This window comes from Arachis hypogaea, chromosome 10, assembly GCF_003086295.3.
Source record: "Arachis hypogaea cultivar Tifrunner chromosome 10, arahy.Tifrunner.gnm2.J5K5, whole genome shotgun sequence".
Classification (NCBI taxonomy): Eukaryota; Viridiplantae; Streptophyta; class Magnoliopsida; order Fabales; family Fabaceae; genus Arachis; species Arachis hypogaea.
Genome location: NC_092045.1, coordinates 100,440,641 through 100,455,327, shown reverse-complemented (window position 1 = coordinate 100,455,327; position 14,687 = coordinate 100,440,641). Strand labels below are relative to the sequence as shown.

Below are 14,687 nucleotides of genomic sequence, written 5' to 3'. Positions count from 1 at the left end.
GCAAAAATCTGATTCAGAGACTGAAAAGGACTGCAGATGCTGTTGGATTCTGACCTCCCTGCACTCGAAGCGAATTTTCTGGAGCTACAGAAGCCCAATTGGCGCGCTCTCAACGGCGTTGAAAAGTAGACATCCTGGGCTTTCCAGCAATTTATAATAGTCTATACTTTGCCCGAGATTTGATGGCCCAAACCGGCGTCCCAAATCAGCTCAAAACTGTCCAGCGTTAAACGCCGGAACTGGCACAAAAGCTGGCGTTTAACTCCAAGAGAAGTCTCTACACAAAAATGTTTCAATGCTCAGCCCAAGCACACACTAAGTGGGCCCAGAAGTGGATTTTTATGTCATTTACTCATCTTTGTAAACCCTAAGCTACTAGTTCTCTATAAATAGGACCTTTTTGCTATTGTATTTTCATCTTTTGATCTTTGGAATCTTTTGATCACTTTAGATCCTTAGATCATCTTTGGACGTCTAGTTCATAGATTAGTGGGAGGCTGGCCTCTCGGCCATGCCTAGACCTTGTTCTTATGTATTTTCAACGGTGGAGTTTCTACACACCATAGATTAAGGTGTGGAGCTCTGCTGTACCTCGAGTATTAATGCAATTACTATTGTTCTTCTATTCAATTTTACTTATTCTTGTTCTAAGATATTCATTTGCACCCAAGAACATGATGAATGTGATGATTATGTGACACTCATCATCATTCTCACTTATGAACGAGTGCCTGACAACCACTTCTGTTCTACAAGCAAACAAGGCTTGAATGTTTATCTCTTGGATCCCTTGATCAGAATCTTTGTGGTATAAGCTAGAATTGATGGCGGCATTCAAGAGAATCCGGAAGGTCTAAACCTTGTCTGTGGTATTCTGATTAGGATTCAATGATTGAATGACCGTGACGAGCTTCAAACTCCTGAAGGCTGGGCGTTAGTGACAGACGCAAAAGAATCAATGGATTCTATTCCGACCTGATTGAGAACCGACAGATGATTAGCCGTGCCGTGACAGGGTGCGTTGAACATTTCACTGAGAGGACGGGATTGTAGCCACTGACAACGGTGATGCCCAACATACAGCTTGCCATGGAAAGGAGTAAGAAGGATTGGATGAAGACAGTAGGAAAGCAGAGAGACGGAAGGGACAAAGCATCTCCATTCGCTTATCTGAAGTTCTCACCAATGAATTACATAAGTATCTCTATCTTTATTTTATGCTTTATTCGTATATCATCCATAACCATTTGAATCTGCCTGACTGAGATTTACAAGGTGACCATAGCTTGCTTCATACCAACAATCTCCGTGGGATCGACCCTTACTCGCGTAAGGTTTATTACTTGGACGACCCAGTACACTTGCTGGTTAGTTGTGCGAAGTTGTGATAAATAGTTGAGATTGCAATTGAGCGTACCATGTTGATGGCGCCATTGATGATCACAATTTCGTGCACCAAGTTTTTGGCGCCGTTGCCGGGGATTGTTTGAGTTTGGACAACTGACGGTTCATCTTGTTGCTTAGATTGGGTATTTTTTTTCAGAATTCTTAAGAATGAATTCTAGAGTTTCATGATGATCTGTTGAAGTCTGGCTGGCTGTGAAGCCATGTCTAATTTTATTGGACCGAGGTTTCAACTTATCATCACAAGAGCTTGTTGATTTCTATCAATCTTGCTGTTGGAGCAATGATCTGCTAAGGCTTGGCTAGCCATTGGCCATGTCTTGTGTTTTGGACCGGAGCTTTCTTTGAAAGCTTGGCTGGCTATGAAGCCATGTCTAATTCCTGGACCGGAGTCTTAGACTAGCATTGCAATGATTCCTGGAATTCTCATTAAGAATTTTGATATCTTTATTTTCTTTTCCACTTAATTTTCGAAAAATCCAAAAAAAAAAATTTACAAAATCATAAAAACCAAAAATATTTTATGTTTCTTGTTGAGTCTAGAGTCTCATTTTAAGTTTGGTGTCAATTGCATGTTTTTGTTCTTCTTGCATTCATTCATGTATCTTAAGTGATCTTCAAGATGTTCTTGATGATTTACTTACTCTGATCTTTAATTCTCTTGTCTTGAGTATTTTTGTTGTTTTTCATATGCATTCTCAACTTGTTAGTGTCAGTAGTGTACAAACTTCTAGGTTTGGTGTCCTGCATGCATTGTTTATTTGATTTTAGTTGCATTTTGATTATTCCTTATTATTAAAAATCCAAAAAAATATTTTTAATTTGTGTCTTTTCAAGTCAATAATACAGAGAATTGAAGATTCAGAACATACAGCAGAGGAATTACACAGAAAAAGCTGGGCGTTCAAAACGCCCAGTGAAGAAGGCAAACTGGCGTTTAAACGCCAGCCAGGGTGCCTGGCTGGGCGTTTAACGCCCAAGAGGGTAGTGCTTTGGGCGTTAAACACCAGAATGTGCACCATTTTAGGCGTTTAACGCCAGGATGGCACAAGAGGGAAGATTTTGTTTTCAATTCAAATTTTTTTCAAGTTTTCAACATTTTTCAAAATCAAATCTTTTTCAAATCATATCTTTTCAATCAAATCTTTTTCAAAATCAATTTTTTTCCATTTTCAAAAATACTTGCTATCAATTAATGATTTGATTCAACATTTCAAGTATGTTGCCTTTTCTGTTGAAAAAGGTTTAATGTTTGAATCATATCTTTTCTTGTTAGCCAAGTCATTAATTTTTAAAATCAAATCTTTTTAAATTGTTTTCAAATCATATCTTCTCAATCACATCTTTTTAAAACCATAACTTTTCAATCATATCTTCTTAATCACATCTTTTTCAAAATAGTTTTCAATCATATCTTTTTGATTTCTAATTTCAAAATCTTTTTCAAAAATCACTTGATTTCTTTTCCACTCTTGGTTTTCGAAAATCAATTAGTGTTTTTTTCAAAATGTTTTTAAAATATTTTACTTAATTTTCGAAAATTTCTTCCCCTATTCTAACATCCTTCTATTTATGGACTAACACTACTCATCAATGCATAATTCGAACTCCATCATACTTGATAAGTTCGAATTCTTCTACATCTTCCTTCTATTTTTCTTTTCCTCTGACACCTCAAGGAATCTCTATACTGTGACATAGAAGATTCCATATTTTTTTGTTTTCTTCTCTTTCATATGAGCAGGAGCAAAGACAAAAGCATTCTTGTTGAGGCTGACCCTGAACCTGAAAGGACCTTGAAGCGAAAGCTAAGAGAAGCTAAGGCACAACTCTCTGTAGAGGACCTAACAGAAATCTTCAAAGAAGAAGAACCCATGGCAGCCGAAAACAACAAAAATGCCAACAATGCAAGGAAGGTGCTGGGTGACTTTACTGCACCTACTCCCGACTTCTATGGGAGAAGCATCTCTATCCCTGCCATTGGAGCAAACAACTTTGAGCTTAAGCCTCAATTAGTTTCTCTAATGCAACAGAATTGCAAGTTCCATGGACTTCCATTGGAAGATCCTCATCAGTTTTTAGCTGAATTCTTGCAAATCTGTGACACTGTCAAGACTAATGGGGTTGACCCTGAGGTCTACAGACTTATGCTATTCCCTTTTGCTGTAAGAGACAGAGCTAGGATATGGTTGGACTCACAACCTAAAGAAAGCCTGAACTCTTGGAAAAAGCTAGTCAATGCCTTCTTGGCAAAGTTCTTTCCACCTCAAAAATTGAGTAAGCTTAGAGTGGAAGTTCAAACCTTCAGACAGAAGGAAGGAGAATCCCTCTATGAAGCTTGGGAAAGATACAAACAATTGATCAGAAAGTGTCCATCTGACATGCTTTCTGAATGGAGCATCATAAGTGTCTTCTATGATGGTCTGTCTGAACTGTCTAAGATGTCATTGGACAGCTCTGCTAGAGGATCTCTTCATCTGAAGAAGACGCCTACAGAAGCTCAAGATCTCATTGAAATGGTTACAAATAACTAATTCATGTACACTTCTGAAAGGAATCCTGTGAACAATGGGACGAATCAGAAGAAAGGAGTTCTTGAGATTGATACTCTGAATGCCATATTGGCTCAGAACAAAATATTGACTCAGCAAGTCAATTTGATTTTTCAAAGTCTGTCTGGAATGCAAAATGCACCAGGCAGTACTAAGGACGCTTCATCTGAAGAAGAAGCTTATGATCCTGAGAACCCTTCAATGGAAGAGGTGAACTACATGGGAGAACCCTATGGAAACACCTATAATCCTTCATGGAGAAATCATCCAAATCTCTCATGGAAGGATCAACAGAGACCTCAACAAGGTTTCAACAACAATAATGGTGGAAGAAACAGGTTTACCAATGGCAAGCCTTTTCCATCATCTTCTCAGCAACAGACAGAGAATTCTAAGCAGAGCTACTCTGACTTAGCAACTATGGTCTCTGATCTAATCAAAACCACTCAAAGTTTCATGACTGAAACAAGATCCTCCATTAGAAACTTGGAGGCACAAGTGGGTCAGCTGAGTAAGAAAATTAATGAACTCCCTCCTAGCACTCTTCCAAGCAATACAGAAGAGAATCCAAAAGGAGAATGCAAGGCCATAAACATGACCTACATGGCCGAACTTGGAGAGGAGGAAGAGGCAGTGAACGCCACTGAGGAAGACTTCAATGGACGTCCACTGGCCTCCAATGAGTTCCCCAATGAGGAACCATGGGAATCTGAGGCTCACACTGAGACCATAGAGATTCCATTAGATTTACTTCTGCCATTCATGAGCTCTGATGAGTATTCTTCCTCTGAAGAGGATGAGTATGTCACTGAAGAGCAAGTTGCTAAATACCTTGGAGCAATCATGAAGCTAAATGACAAGTTATTTGGTAATGAGACTTGGGAAGATGAACCCCTTTTGCTCACTAAAGAACTAGATGACTTGTCTAGGCAGAAATTACCTCAAAAGAGACAAGATCCTGGGAAGTTTTCAATACCTTGTATCATAGGCACCATGACCTTTAAAAAGGCTCTGTGTGACTTAGGGTCAAGTATAAACCTCATGCCTCTCTCTGTAATGGAGAAGCTAGGGATCTTTGAGGTACAAGCTGCAAGAATCTCACTAGAGATGGCAGATAATTCAAGAAAACAAGCTTATGGACTAGTAGAGGATGTTCTGGTAAAGATTGAAGACCATTACATCCCTACTGATTTTGTAGTCCTAGAGACTGGGAAGTGCATGGATGAATCCATCATCCTTGGCAGACCCTTCCTAGCCACAACAAAGACTGTGATTGATGTGGACAGAGGAGAATTGACCATTCAAGTGAATGAAGAATCCCTTGTGTTTAAGGCTCAAGGATATCCCTCTGTCACCATGGAGAGGGAGCATGAAGAGCTTCTCCCAAAACAGAGTCAAACAGAGCCCCCACAGTCAAACTCTAAGTTTGGTGTTGGGAGGCCACAACCAAATTCTAAGTTTGGTGTTGAACCCCCACATTCAAACTCTAAGTTTGGTGTTGGGAGGTTCCAACATTGCTCTAAGTATCTTTGAGGCTCCATGAGAGCCCACTGTCAAGCTACTGACATTAAAGAAGCGCTTGTTGGGAGGCAACCCAATATTATATTTTATCTATTTTCTTTTGTTATTTTATGTTTTCTGTAGGTTGATGATCATGAGAAGTCACAAAATCACTTGAAAAAGCAAAAACAGAATAAAAAACATAAAGAAAAATAGCACACCCTGGAGGAAGACCTTGCTGGCATTTAAACGCCAGTAAGGGCAGCAAATGGGCGTTTAACGCCCAGTCTGGCACCATTCTGGGCGTTTAACGCCAGAAAGGGGCACCAGACTGGCGTTAAACGCCAGGAAAGGGCACGAAGCTGGCATTAAACGCCAGAAATGGGCACCAGCCCGGCGTTTAACGCCAGAATTGGCATAAAAGAGCATTTTTGCTCGCCACTTGGTGCAGGGATGAATTTTCCTTGACACCTCAGGATCTGTGGACCCCACAGGATCCCCACCTACCCCACCACTCTCTCTCTTCTTCACCCATTCAGCAATCACCTCAACACCTCTTCCCCAAAAACCCCTCACCTATCAAATCCCACTATTCTCTTCACTACTCACATCCATCCTTCATAAAACCCCACCTACCTCACCATTCAAATTCAAACCACTTTCCCTCCCAAACTCACCCATTCATAACCGAACCCTACCCCTCTCTCCACCCCTATATAAACACATCTTCACTCCTTCATTTTCACACAACCTAAACACTACTTCTCCCCCTTTGGCCGAACCACAAAAGCCATCTCTATCTCCTCTATTTCTTCTTCTTCTACTCTCTTCTTTCTTCTTTTGCTCGAGGACGAGCAAACCTTTTAAGTTTGGTGTGGTAAAAGCATTGCTTTTTGTTTTTCCATAACCATTTATGGCATCCAAGGCCGGAGAAACCTCTAGAAAGAGGAAAGGGAAGGCAAAAGCTTTCACCTCCGAGTCATGGGAGATGGAGAGATTCATCTCAAGGATGCATCAAGACCACTTCTATGAAGTTGTGGCCTTGAAGAAGGTGATCCCTGAGGTCCCTTTCAAACTCAAAAAGAGTGAATATCCAGAGAACCGACATGAGATCCGAAGAAGAGGTTGGGAAGTTCTTACCAACCCCATTCAACAAGTCAGAATCTTAATGGTTCAAGAGTTCTATGCCAATGTATGGATCACCAAGAACCATGATCAAAGTGTGAACCCGGACCCAAAGAATTGGCTTACAATGGTTCGGGGGAATGTTTAGATTTTAGTCCGGAAAATGTAAGGTTGGCATTCAACTTGCCCATGATGCAAGGAGATGAACACCCTTACACTAGAAGGGTCAACTTTGATCAAAGGTTGGACCAAGTCCTCATAGACATTTGTGAAGAGGGCGCTCAATGGAAGAGAGATTCAAGAGGGAAGCCGGTTCAACTAAGAAGGCATGACCTCAAGCCCGTGGCTAGGGGATGGTTGGAGTTTATCCAACGCTCAATCATTCCCACTAGCAACCGGTCCGAAGTTACTATAGACCGGGCCATCATGATTCATAGCATCATGATTGGAGAAGAAGTAGAAGTTCATGAGGTTATAGCTCAAGAACTTTATAAGGTGGCGGACAAGTCCTCTACCTTGGCAAGGTTAGCCTTTCCTCATCTCATTTGTCACCTCTGTTATTCAGTTGGAGTTGACATAGAGGGAGACATCCTCATTGATGAGGACAAGCCCATCACTAAGAAAAGGATGGAGCAAACAAGAGATCCCACTCATCATGAAATCCCTGAGATACCTCAAGGGATGCACTTTCCTCCACAAAATTATTGGGAGCAAATCAACACCTCCCTAGGAGAATTGAGTTCCAATATGGGACAACTAAGGGTGGAGCACCAAGAACATTCCATCCTCCTCCATGAAATTAGAGAAGATCAAAGGATCATGAGAGAGGAGCAACAAAGACAAGGAAGAGACATTGAGGAGCTCAAGCACTCCATAAGATCTTCAAGAGGAAGAACAAGCCGCCATCACTAAGGTGGACCCGTTCTTTAATTTCTTTGTTCCTTATTTTCTTGTTTTTCGAATTTTCATGCTTATGTTTATCTATGTTTGTGTCTCATGATCATTAGTGTCTTAGTGTCTATGCCTTAAAGTTATGAATGTCCTATGAATCCATCACCTTTCTTGAATGAAAAATGTTCTTAATTGAAAAAGAAAAGAATTGCATGAATTTTAAATTTTATAACAGATTAATTATTTTGATGTGGTGGCAATACTTTTGTTTTCTGAATGTATGCTTAAACAGTGCATATGTCTTTTGAATTTGTTGTTCATGAATGTTGGCTCTTGAAAGAATGATGAAAAAGGAGACATGTTACTGAGGATCTAAAAACTCATAAAAATGATTCTTGAAGCAAGAAAAAGCAGTGAATAAAAAAAAAGCGAAAAAAAGGGAGAAAGAGAAAAAGAAAGAAAAAGAAAGAAATAAAAGTGTGATCCAAGGCAAAAAGAGTGTGCTTAAGAACCCTGGACACCTCTAATTGGGGACTCTAGCAAAGCTGAGTCACAATCTGAAAAGGTTCACCCAATTATGTGTCTGTGGCATGTATGTATCATGTGGTAATACTGGAAGACAAAGTGCTTTGGGCCACGGCCAAGACTCATAAAGTAGCTGTGTTCAAGAATCATCATACTTAACTAGGAGAATCAATAATACTATCTGGATTTTGAGTTCCTATAGAAGCCAATCATTCTGAATTTCAAAGGATAGAGTGAGATGCCAAAACTATTCAGAGGCAAAAAGCTAAAAGCCCTGCTCATCTTATTAATACTGATCTTCATAGATGTTTTTGGAATTCATTGCATATTCTCTTCTTTTTATCTCATTTGATTTTCAGTTGCTTGGGGACAAGCAACAATTTAAGTTTGGTGTTGTGATGAGCGGATAATTTGTACGCTTTTTGGCATTATTTTTAGTATGTTTTTAGCATGTTTTAGTTAGTTTTTAGTATATTTCTATTAGTTTTTAGTTAAAATTCACTTTTCTGGACTTTACTATGAGTTTGTGTGTTTTTCTGTGATTTCAGGTATTTTCTGGCTGAAATTGAGGGACTTGAGCAAAAATCTGATTCAGAGACTGAAAAGGACTGCAGATGCTGTTGGATTCTGACCTCCCTGCACTCGAAGCGGATTTTCTGGAGCTACAGAAGCCCAATTGGCGCGCTCTCAATGGCGTTGGAAAGTAGACATCCTAGAATTTCCAGCAATGTATAATAGTCCATACTTTGCCCGAGATTTGATGGCCCAAACCGGCGTCCCAAATCAGCTCAAAATTGTCCGGCGTTAAACGCCGGAACTGGTACAAAAGCTCGTGTTTAACTCCAAGAGAAGTCTCTACACGAAAATGCTTCAATGCTCATCCCAAGCACACACCAAGTGGGCCCGGAAGTGGATTTTTATGTCATTTACTCATCTTTGTAAACCCTAAGCTACTAGCTCTCTATAAATAGGACCTTTTTGCTATTGTATTTTCATCTTTTGATCTTTGGAATCTTTTGATCACTTTAGATCCTTAGATCATCTTTGGACGTCTAGTACATAGATTAGTAAGAGGCTGGCCTCTCGGCCATGCCTAGACCTTGTTCTTATGTATTTTCAACGGTGGAGTTTCTACACACCATAGATTAAGGTGTGGAGCTCTGCTGTACCTCGAGTATTAATGCAATTACTATTGTTCTTCTATTCAATTCTACTTATTCTTGTTCTAAGATATTCATTTGCACCCAAGAACATGATGAATGTGATGATTATGTGACACTCATCATCATTCTCACTTATGAACGAGTGCCTGACAACCACTTCTGTTCTACAAGCAAACAAGGCTTGAATGTTTATCTCTTGGATCCCTTGATCGGAATCTTCATGGTATAAGCTAGAATTGATGGTGGCATTCAAGAGAATCCGGAAGGTCTAAACCTTGTCTGTGGTATTCTGAGTAGGATTCAATGATTGAATGACTGTGACGAGCTTCAAACTCCTGAAGGCTGGGCGTTAGTGACAGACGCAAAAGAATCAATAGATTCTATTCCAACCTGATTGAGAACCGACAGATGATTAGCCGTGCCGTGACAGGGTGCGTTGAACATTTTCACTGAGAGGACGGGATTGTAGCCACTGACAATGGTGATGCCCAACATACAGCTTGCCATGGAAAGGAGTAAGAAGGATTGGATGAAGACAGTAGGAAAGCAGAGAGACGGAAGGGACAAAGCATCTCCATTCGCTTATCTGAAGTTCTCACCAATGAATTACATAAGTATATCTATCTTTATTTTATGCTTTATTCGTATATCATCCATAACCATTTGAATCTGCCTGACTGAGATTTACAAGGTGACCATAGCTTGCTTCATACCAACAATCTCCGTGGGATCGACCCTTACTCGCGTAAGGTTTATTACTTGGACGACCCAGTACACTTGCTGGTTAGTTGTGCGAAGTTGTGATAAATAGTTGAGATTGCAATTGAGCGTACCATGTTGATGGCGCCATTGATGATCACAATTTCGTGCACCAAAAACCAACATTTTTTAAGTCCAAAAACCCAATTTCTTTTCATTCTTAAATCGGAAACTTTCCCAAAGGCTCGGATTTGTTTAGTTAAAATTTAAAGAATACTTCAAAAGCAATGCGAAATTAAGTAATCAAAGTTCAATCTTCTTTAAAATCTGCTAAAAATCCTCCAAGGGTACTTCTTTGACCAAACCGTAAAACATAGGTCCCCTCATGTTTAAATCAGACTTAAAACATGAGCTTTCCTTAAAAGATTAAACTTGAATCACCTGTTTCTTAATAAATCAAGAACCAAACAATAGAACCTCTCGAATCCAATCCTTTTCTAAATCATATTTGAAAACAAAATCTTGAATTTCATAAAATTTGGACAGCACCTCCCCTAAAACTTGGACTTTGCCACTCGTTTCGGGTCCCTACCAAACCAGTATACAATCCCTTCCACGGGTTCAAAACCAAATCAGTTTAAAAATAGACTAATTTTGAAAATTCACATCCTTCTTATAATTCAAGAAATCAATTCCAAACTCAATCCATTTTCAATGAACCAACTCGTTTTTCGAAATTGAAATGAAATATTTCAGCAACCAACCATATAACCAAATCAAACAACAATCCAATCCAACCACAAATACATTCATCACAAAACAGCCCAGCAATACATAAGGCTTATACAATCACCAAAAGTACATTTATCACATTAATATCCATTTATAACAACTCCAAATCATATAATTAAGTTCTTTGAAAAGACCCCTACCTCAGCAGGTGAACCCAAAACCAAACGCATCAGAGAATTCCTTTTCGTCTCGACTCGAAATTAACCGCAACCAAAATCTCAACTCTACTTGCTTTCTTAATGGCAGAACAGCCTCAATCACAACATGCAAACTCGATTTTCTAATTCCTAAAACCATTAATATCGCAAAGACTTTAATACACGTAATAGAACACTAATGCGGGGTCTTCGAAAATAGAAATACTCACTGTAATACGAAAGCGAAGCAGCGGCAGTCTCTGAACCAGTTTGGCAGCGGCCCCTGGCAGCCACCTCACGCGGTGGCGGCGACCAGACTCCAACAACGGCAACTGAAACCAACATGCAGTGATTGTAACGTTTTCAGACACAAAAGGAACGAAACCCAATACTCAAAACCTTACCGGCAGTGGTCGTTGGTGATGGTAGCGGCGTTTCTCGACAAAGAAGGTTCGGCCACCCATCACCAGCGGTGGCGGCGGAGCTTGTGACGGCAGCAGTAGTTTCGCGCGGCACCTCCCCTTTCCCCCACCGCGAGCTCTCTCTCGCGCTCTCTGCTCCAAGGACGGCGTCGATTTGTAAAAAGGGAAAAATGGCGGCGAGGATTTCACGATGGCGACGCAACTGGGCGGCGGCTGGGCTCGTCAGCAACTGCGGTGAGGACAGCGACAGTGGCATGACAGTTTTTGCCTCCTTCACCTCGTGTGGTTCTGTGTCTCGATGGCAGCTCCACGGTGGACTACCGGCGATGGCGGGCTGGGTGGTGGCGCAGACAACTCCCCCTCTCTTCCTCTCCTACTCCTCGGCGACCCTTTTCCCAGTTTCCCTTTCTTCTTCCTCTCTTCCTTTCTTTCTTTTCCAGCTGTTGTATCATGTTTGTGTGTTTTAGTGTGTGTGGGCTTGTGTGACCGTGTGTGTGACTTAGAGTGGGGGAGGGTAAATAGAAATTAGGGTTTGTATTGTATATCAAAATTAGGGATTTTGGGATTAAAGTAATGTAGTAATTTTATTAAGAAAACTAAAAATAGAGTAATAATTAAAAACTAAACTAAATACAAAATATTTATCTTTGAAATACCATTTTATTATTAATTTGTAAATTAATTTCAATTAAATACTATTTTAATAAAATTAGAGTTACATAAATTAATTCTCCGTTACTTATAAAATAAGGTTAAAAATCAAGATATTAAAATTAAGATATATAAAATATTTTATTATTTTTCAATTATAAGAACTCTATACGATAAATTTAGAAATTACTCAACTTTTGTATGAAAATCTCTAAAAATAAAATCTTAATTAGATATAATAGTTCATCAATAATATATTTATAACTTTTCAAAATTCAGGGTCTTACATCCTACCACACTAAAAAAAAATTTCGTCCTCGAAAATTGACTTAATACGCAAAATACTAGAATAGTTCTGAACAGTTTACTTTTGTATACTTTAGAAAAGTAGGGGTCTTGGCATACATATTATCTTTCAAATATAGGCCTTATAACTTGAATATACATATAAGAAAGAAAATGTGTGGTACAAAACAGGAGATACAAGATAGGCTTGTTGTAAAAAGGTTATATGGTTTCGAGACTTTGCAAAACTCGGATAAACACAGTAGAGTGCAAGCTTTTCATGATAGGCTTTCGCAAAAGTAAGGTGGTAGTTAAAGTGGCCGAAGGTTACAAGGCAAGCTGGTCTTAAAACGACGAGTGTATCGTTCGCACACATACATTGTACCCACTTCAGAATTTTAACTTTCCAACTCCATCAATCACTTTACAACCCGATAATTGGTCACAAGCTTAATCATCCGCAAACTTTCACGAGGAACAAATTGTCACATGCCTCATAACATTGCACACTTACCAATCCACCTTTCACGTTCATAAACAACATTTTAAAGTTTCGTTTGCTACGTCTAAAGGTCATACGTGACTCTAAGGCAATCCTCGAGTTTATTCAGAAGGATACAAGACCTTGGAAAAAGACAAGCGACAAGAACAAAATCCGCAAGAGCTCGAAAGAATTATTGAGATCACAAGTAATCACAGATGCACAAGGAATGAAGAGTGCCAGAAAGAAAATTAGTTCGGCAATCTTAAGAATGACTCCCAAATTGATGACGTCCGATAGGAATAAAAAAGAAAAGTAATGCAATAGTTTCAAACAAAACCAAGTCGAGTCACGGAATATGAGGTTTACAGAAGAAGGGTGTTTAAAACCTAAGATAAAGTTTATAGAACTCAAGAGTATGGTTTAAAAATACTTTTTAATACATTGTTCGTAAAGAATGAAAAACTTAAGGAAAAATCATTTCATGTTCTAAAAGAGAAAATGGGCAACAAACATCCTTCAAAAGATTAATAAAAGCGTAAATGTGGCATTATCTCAATATAAATTCAAGTGGAAATACATTACACAGACTTTGTAAATGGAAATATTAATTTGGGCTAAGAGCAAAATTGTATTTTCTCTTCTTTGTCAAGCATGTATGAAAACTGCAATCTTGTTGGAAGGAAACCTGGGATAAAGTTTTACTCTTAAAAGAAAAGAGGATGCACTACAATCGAACATGTTTAAATCACATACAGAAATTTTCAAAGTATAAGGTAAAGGAGTGTAGGCTAAATTGAAAGCGATTTTATTAAAACTTCAATAGACGGTTATATCGTACCAAAATAAGTTCAAATCACATCAAAGAGAGGCACTGCTCAAGTAAATGAATGCAAAGTCAAGGGCAACTTTGCATAGGAATAAATCAAAGCTTGTTTAAAAAGGTTTAAAACAAAACTCCAATAATATACTTGATCACAACATTATAAGGATGTTCAATAATATTAAGATTTACTAAGAAGGAAACCAACTCATTTCAAGAAAGAAACTTAAATCAAGAGATTTCAATTAGGATTCATAAAGCATGTCACTCAGAAACGAAAAGCTTAAGAAGGAACTCAGCAACTTAAAAAGTTGATTCAAAACTTAAATCTCTTCAAAAGAATTCAAAACTTCTTCAACATGGTTCAAAACAAAATTTTGAAAGTATACTTGGAATAACCACCTCGCAAAAAAATCATTTAAGAAGATTACGATGCGCTTAAAAGAAAATCAGCCCATGGAAGAAAATATCTTTAAATCAAGGGAATTCAAACAAGATCCAGAGGTATGAGACATCAAACAAGCTTTCAATCAATTCAAAAGAATACAAAATTCGTAAGGAAAGACACTCGATCAATAGTGAATTTTCGAGAAAGAACCTTTGACTAAACAAAGACAAATAAGAGGACAAACATTGCACTAGATTGAAATAAATTCAGGATGACTCGGACGAGTATGAGATTCACAAGAGAAGGAAAACTAAGACTAATGGTGATGTTTGTAACAATAAAAGAATAATTAAAAACAGAACCAAGTATATCATTCAAAGAAGTGAAAAGCTTAAAAAGGAATTGGTTTGTTCCTAAGAGGAAGGATACAAGCCCAATACTTTCAAAAGAACAACAATTGCATAGGCAATGTATCATACTAAACCAAATTCAAATTAAAAATAAATTAAGTGAAGTTTGTCAAATGAAAGTTAACTGAAATAAAAGCAAAAGTCTTGTTTCAGGAAGTTTGAAGAATACGCAAGTACATAGTAAAGTAAATATATATGCATAAAAATTCCAATTGAAAAAGGATCAAATTATGTTTAAATGAATAAATCTAAGGTAAAATATTCTTATAAAATTAAATAAAGAATAAGTAGTACTTTTAGAAAGAAACATGCTTTAACTATACGAAGAATTTATTCATTTCGTATAGGAGAGTACTTATAAAATCAAAAGCTATTGTATTCAGAATTCAAAGAATGATTACAATGAGAATTAAACTGAAAAAAAAAATCAAATAGAACT

General features: G+C 38.3%; 1 protein-coding gene across 1 annotated transcript in view; it reads right to left on the bottom strand.

Annotated features, from left to right (window-relative positions):
• LOC112716128 (uncharacterized) overlaps positions 1–14,687 on the bottom strand; it is a 274,079-nt gene that overhangs the window by 150,356 nt on the left and 109,036 nt on the right. The window lies entirely within an intron of this gene.